Source organism: Musca domestica, unplaced genomic scaffold (assembly GCF_030504385.1).
Source record: "Musca domestica strain aabys unplaced genomic scaffold, Musca_domestica.polishedcontigs.V.1.1 4, whole genome shotgun sequence".
NCBI classification, from domain to species: Eukaryota; Metazoa; Arthropoda; class Insecta; order Diptera; family Muscidae; genus Musca; species Musca domestica.
Window position 1 is genome coordinate 2941148 of NW_026712328.1, and position 7111 is coordinate 2948258.

Genomic DNA, 7111 nt, shown 5'->3' on the forward strand with positions numbered 1-7111 from the left:
TTGTTGATGATTTGACTGTAATCGGGAACTCGTGGTCGACGGTTGTCAACGATCAGGAATTAGGATGTTTGTGTTCGGGTGATGAGGGTTGTTGACGATTTGAAGGTTATCAGGAACTTGTGGTCGTCGGTTGTCGACGATCAGGAATAACGAAGTTTTTTTTCGGACGATGACTGTTGTTGACGATTTGAAGGTAATTTGGAACTTGTAGTTGTCGGCAGTCAGAAATTACGATGTTTGTGTTCGGGTGATGAGGGTTGTTGACGATTTAATGGTTATCAGGAACTTGTGGTCGTCGGTTGTCGAAAGTCAGGAATTACGATGATTGTGTTCGGGTGATGAGGGTTGTTGACGATTTGAAGGTTATCAGGAACTTGTGGTCGTCGGTTGGCGACGATCAGGAATTACGAAGTTTTTGTTCGGATGATGACTGTTGTTGACGATTTGACTGTCATCGGGAACTCGTGGTCGGCGGTTGTCGACGATCAGGGATTACGATGGGTGCGTTCGGGTGATGGGGGTTGTTGAGGATTTGAAGGTAATCGGGAACTTGTGGTCGTCGGTTGTCGACAGTCAGGAATTACGATGTTTGTGTTCGGGTGATAAGGGTTGTTGACGATTTGAAGGTTATCAGGAACTTGTGGTCGCCGGTTGTCGACGATCAGGAATTACGAAGTTTTTGTTCGGATGATGACTGTTGTTGACGGTTTTATGACGATGAAGGTAATTTGGAACTTGTAGTTGTCGGCAGTCAGAAATTACGATGTTTGTGTTCGGGTGATGAGGGTTGTTGACGATTTAAAGGTTATCAGGAACTTGTGGTCGTCGGTTGTTGAAAGTCAGGAATTACGATGATTGTGTTCGGGTGATGAGGGTTGTTGACGATTTGAAGGTTATTAGGAACTTGTGGTCGTCGGTTGTCGACGATCAGGAATTACGAAGTTTTTGTTCGGATGATGACTGTTGTTGACAATTTGACTGTCATCGGGAACTCGTGGTCGGCGGTTGTCGACGATCAGGGATTACGATGGGTGTGTTCGGGTGATGGGGGGTTGTTGAGGATTTGAAGGTAATCGGGAACTTGTGGTCGTCGGTTGTCGACAGTCAGGAATTACGATGTTTTTGTTCGGGTGATGAGGGTTGTTGACGATTTAAAGGTTATCAGTAACTTGTGGTCGTTGGTTGTCGACAGTTAGGAATTACGATGATTGTGTTCGGGTGATGAGGGTTGTTGACGATTTGAAGGTTATCAGGAACTTGTGGTCGTCGGTTGTCGACGATCAGGAATTACGAAGTTTTTGTTCGGATGATGACTGTTGTTGACAATTTGACAGTAATCGGGAACTCGTGGTCGGCGGTTGTCGACGATCAGGAATTACGAAGTTTTTGTTCGGATGATGACTGTTGTTGACAATTTGACAGTAATCGGGAACTCGTGGTCGGCGGTTGTCGACGATCAGGAATTACGATGGGTGTGTTCGGGTGATGAGGGTTGTTGACGATTTGCAGGTTATCAGGAACTTGTGGTCGTCGGTTGTCGACGATCAGGAATTACGAAGTTTTTGTTCGGACGATGACTGTTGTTGACGATTTGAAGGTAATTTGGAACTTGTAGTTGTCGGCAGTCAGAAATTACGATGTTTGTGTTCGGGTCTTGCGGTATGTTGACGATTTGAAGGTAATCGGAAACTTGTGATCGTCGGTTGTCGACGATCAGGAATTACGATGTTTGTATTCGGGTGATGACGGTTGTTGACGATTTTAAGGTAATCGGGAACTTGTGGTCGTCGGTTGTTGACGATCAGGAATTACGAAGTTTGTGTTCGGTGATGACTGTTGTTGACGATTTGCCTGTAATCGGGAACTCGTGGTCGACGGTTGTCAACGATCAGGAATTACGATGTTTGTGTTCGGGTGATGAGGGTTGTTGACGATTTGAAGGTTATCAGGAACTTGTGGTCGTCGGTTGTCGACGATCAGGAATAACGAAGTTTTTGTTCGGACGATGACTGTTGTTGACGATTTGAAGGTAATTTGGAACTTGTAGTTGTAGGAATTACGAAGTTTTTGTTCGGATGATGACTGTTGTTGACAATTTGACAGTAATCGGGAACTCGTGGTCGGCGGTTGTCGACGATCAGGAATTACGATGGGTGTGTTCGGGAAATGGGGGTTGTTGAGGATTTGAAGGTAATCGGGAACTCGTGGTCGGCGGTTGTCGACGATCAGGAATTACGATGTTTTGTGTTCGGGTGATGAGGGTTGTTGACGATTTGAAGGTTATCAGGAACTTGTGGTCGTCGGTTGTCGACGATCAGGAATTACGAAGTTTTTGTTCGAATGATGACTGTTGTTGACAATTTGACAGTAATCGGGAACTCGTGGTCGGCGGTTGTCGACGATCAGGAATTACGATGGGTGTGTTCGGGAAATGGGGGTTGTTGAGGATTTGAAGGTAATCGGGAACTCGTGGTCGGCGGTTGTCGACGATCAGGAATTAAGATGTTTTGTGTTCGGGTGATGAGGGTTGTTGACGATTTGAAGGTTATCAGGAACTTGTGGTCGTCGGTTGTCGACGATCAGGAATTGTTGAGGATTTGATGGTAATCGGGAACTCGTCGACGATGGGGGTTGTTGATGATTTGAAGGTAATCGGGAACTTGTGGTCGTCGGATGTCGACAATCAGGAATTACGATGTTTGTGTTCGGGTGATGAGGGTTGTTGACGATTTGAAGGTTATCAGGAATTACGAAGTTTTTGTTCGGATGATGACGGTTGTTGACGATTTGACTGTAATCGGAACTCGTGATCGGCGGTTGTCGACGATCAGAAATTACGATGGGTGTGTTCGGGTAATAATACGAAGTTTTTGTTCGGATGATGACTGTTGTTGACGATTTTACTATAATCGGGAACTCGTGGTCGACGGTTGTCAACGATCAGGAATTACGATGTTTGTGTTCGGGTGATGACGGTTGTTGACGATTTTGAGGTAATCGGGAACTTGTGGTCGTCGGTTGTTGACGGTCAGGAATTACGAAGTTTGTGTTCGGTGATGACTGTTGTTGACGATTTGACTGTAATCGGGAACTCGTGGTCGACGGTTGTCAACGATCAGGAATTACGATGTTTGTGTTCGGGTGATGAGGGTTGTTGACGATTTGAAGGTTATCAGGAACTTGTGGTCGTCGGTTGTCGACGATCAGGAATTACGAAGTTTTTGTTCGGACGATGACTGTTGTTGACGATTTGAAGGTAATTTGGAACTTGTAGTTGTCGGCAGTCAGAAATTACGATGTTTGTGTTCGGGTGTTGCGGTATGTTGACGATTTGAAGGTAATCGGAAACTTGTGATCGTCGGTTGTCGACGATCAGGAATTACGATGTTTGTATTCGGGTGATGACGGTTGTTGACGATTTTAAAGTAATCGGGAACTTGTGGTCGTCGGTTGTTGACGATCAGGAATTACGAAGTTTGTGTTCGGTGATGACTGTTGTTGACGATTTGACTGTAATCGGGAACTCGTGGTCGACGGTTGTCAACGATCAGGAATTACGATGTTTGTGTTCGGGTGATGAGGGTTGTTGACGATTTGAAGGTTATCAGGAACTTGTGGTCGTCGGTTGTCGACGATCAGGAATAACGAAGTTTTTGTTCGGACGATGACTGTTGTTGACGATTTGAAGGTAATTTGGAACTTGTAGTTGTCGGCAGTCAGAAATTACGATGTTTGCGTTCGGGTGATGAGGGTTGTTGACGATTTAAAGGTTATCAGGAACTTGTGGTCGTCGGTTGTCGAAAGTCAGGAATTACGATGATTGTGTTCGGGTGATGAGGGTTGTTGACGATTTGAAGGTTATCAGGAACTTGTGGTCGTCGGTTGGCGACGATCAGGAATTACGAAGTTTTTGTTCGGATGATGACTGTTGTTGACGATTTGACTGTCATCGGGAACTCGTGGTCGGCGGTTGTCGACAGTCAGGAATTACAATGTTTTTGTTCGGGTGATGAGGGTTGTTGACGATTTAAAGGTTATCAGGAACTTGTGGTCGTCGGTTGTCGACAGTTAGGAATTTCGATGATTGTGTTCGGGTGATGAGGGTTGTTGACGATTTGAAGGTTATCAGGAACTTGTGGTCGTCGGTTGTCGACGATCAGGAATTACAAAGTTTTTGTTCGGATGATGATTGTTGTTGACAATTTGACAGTAATCGGGAACTCGTGGTCGGCGGTTGTCGACGATCAGGAATTACGATGGGTGTGTTCGGGTAATGGGGGTTGTTGAGGATTTGAAGGTAATCGGGAACTCGTGGTCGGCGGTTGTCGACGATCAGGAATTACGATGTTTTGTGTTCGGGTGATGAGGGTTGTTGACGATTTGAAGGTTATCAGGAACTTGTGGTCGCCGGTTGTCGACAGTTAGGAATTACGATGATTGTGTTCGGGTGATGAGGGTTGTTGACGATTTGAAGGTTATCAGGAACTTGTGGTCGTCGGTTGTCGACGATCAGGAATTACGAAGTTTTGTGTTCGGGTGATGAGGGTTGTTGACTATTTGAAGGTTATCAGGAACTTGTGGTCGCCGGTTGTCGACGATCAGGAATTGTTGAGGATTTGATGGTAATCGGGAACTCGTCGACGATCAGGAATTACGGTTGTCGACAGTCAGGAATTACGATGATTGTGTTCGGGTGATGAGGGTTGTTGACGGTTTGAAGGTTATCAGGAACTTGTGGTCGTCGGTTGGCGACGATCAGGAATTACGAAGTTTTTGTTCGGATGATGAGTGTTTTTGGCGATTTGACTGTCATCGGGAACTCGTGGTCGGCGGTTGTCGACGATCAGGGATTACGATGGGTGTGTTCGGGTGATGGGGGTTGTTGAGGATTTGAAGGTAATCGGGAACTTGTGGTCGTCGGTTGTCGACAGTCAGGAATTACGATGTTTTTGTTCGGGTGATGAGGGTTGTTGACGATTTAAAGGTTATCAGGAACTTGTGGTCGTCGGTTGTCGACAGTTAGGAATTTCGATGATTGTGTTCGGGTGATGAGGGTTGTTGACGATTTGAAGGTTATCAGGAAATTGTGGTCGTCGGTTGTCGACGATCAGGAATTTCGATGATTGTGTTCGGGTGATGAGGGTTGTTGACGATTTGAAGGTTATCAGGAACTTGTGGTCGGCGGTTGTCGACGATCAGGAATTACGATGGGTGTGTTCGGGTGATGGTGGTTGTTGAGGATTTGATGGTAGTCGGGAACTCGTGGTCGGTGGTTGTCGACGATCAGGAATTGCGATGTTTGTGTTCGGGTGATAAGGGTTGTTGACGATTTGAAGGTTATCAGGAACTTGTGGTCGCCGGTTGTCGACGATCAGGAATTACGAAGTTTTTGTTCGGATGATGACTGTTGTTGACGATTTTACTATAATCGGAACTCGTGGTCGGCGGTTGTCGACGATCAGGAATTTCGATGTTTGTGTTCGGGTGATGGGGGTTGTTGACGATTTGAAGGTTATCAGGAACTTGTGGTCGTCGGTTGTCGACGATCAGGAATTACGAAGTTTGTGTTCGGGTGATGAGGGTTGTTGACGATTTGAAGGTTATCAGGAACTTGTGGTCGGCGGTTGTCGACGATCAGGAATTGTTGAGGATTTGATGGTAATCGGGAACTCGTAGTCGGCGGTTGTCGACGATCAGGATTTACGATGTTTGTGTTCGGGTGATGACGGTTGTTGTCGATTTTAAGGTAATCGGGAACATGTGGTCGTCGGTTGTTGACGATCAGGAATTACGAAGTTTGTGTTCGGTGATGGCTGTTGTTGATGATTTGACTGTAATCGGGAACTCGTGGTCGACGGTTGTCAACGATCAGGAATTAGGATGTTTGTGTTCGGGTGATGAGGGTTGTTGACGATTTGAAGGTTATCAGGAACTTGTGGTCGTCGGTTGTCGACGATCAGGAATAACGAAGTTTTTTTTCGGACGATGACTGTTGTTGACGATTTGAAGGTAATTTGGAACTTGTAGTTGTCGGCAGTCAGAAATTACGATGTTTGTGTTCGGGTGATGAGGGTTGTTGACGATTTAAAGGTTATCAGGAACTTGTGGTCGTCGGTTGTCGAAAGTCAGGAATTACGATGATTGTGTTCGGGTGATGAGGGTTGTTGACGATTTGAAGGTTATCAGGAACTTGTGGTCGTCGGTTGGCGACGATCAGGAATTACGAAGTTTTTGTTCGGATGATGACTGTTGTTGACGATTTGACTGTCATCGGGAACTCGTGGTCGGCGGTTGTCGACGATCAGGGATTACGATGGGTGCGTTCGGGTGATGGGGGTTGTTGAGGATTTGAAGGTAATCGGGAACTTGTGGTCGTCGGTTGTCGACAGTCAGGAATTACGATGTTTGTGTTCGGGTGATAAGGGTTGTTGACGATTTGAAGGTTATCAGGAACTTGTGGTCGCCGGTTGTCGACGATCAGGAATTACGAAGTTTTTGTTCGGATGATGACTGTTGTTGACGGTTTTATGACGATGAAGGTAATTTGGAACTTGTAGTTGTCGGCAGTCAGAAATTACGATGTTTGTGTTCGGGTGATGAGGGTTGTTGACGATTTAAAGGTTATCAGGAACTTGTGGTCGTCGGTTGTCGAAAGTCAGGAATTACGATGATTGTGTTCGGGTGATGAGGGTTGTTGACGATTTGAAGGTTATTAGGAACTTGTGGTCGTCGGTTGTCGACGATCAGGAATTACGAAGTTTTTGTTCGGATGATGACTGTTGTTGACAATTTGACTGTCATCGGGAACTCGTGGTCGGCGGTTGTCGACGATCAGGGATTACGATGGGTGTGTTCGGGTGATGGGGGGTTGTTGAGGATTTGAAGGTAATCGGGAACTTGTGGTCGTCGGTTGTCGACAGTCAGGAATTACGATGTTTTTGTTCGGGTGATGAGGGTTGTTGACGATTTAAAGGTTATCAGTAACTTGTGGTCGTTGGTTGTCGACAGTTAGGAATTACGATGATTGTGTTCGGGTGATGAGGGTTGTTGACGATTTGAAGGTTATCAGGAACTTGTGGTCGTCGGTTGTCGACGATCAGGAATTACGAAG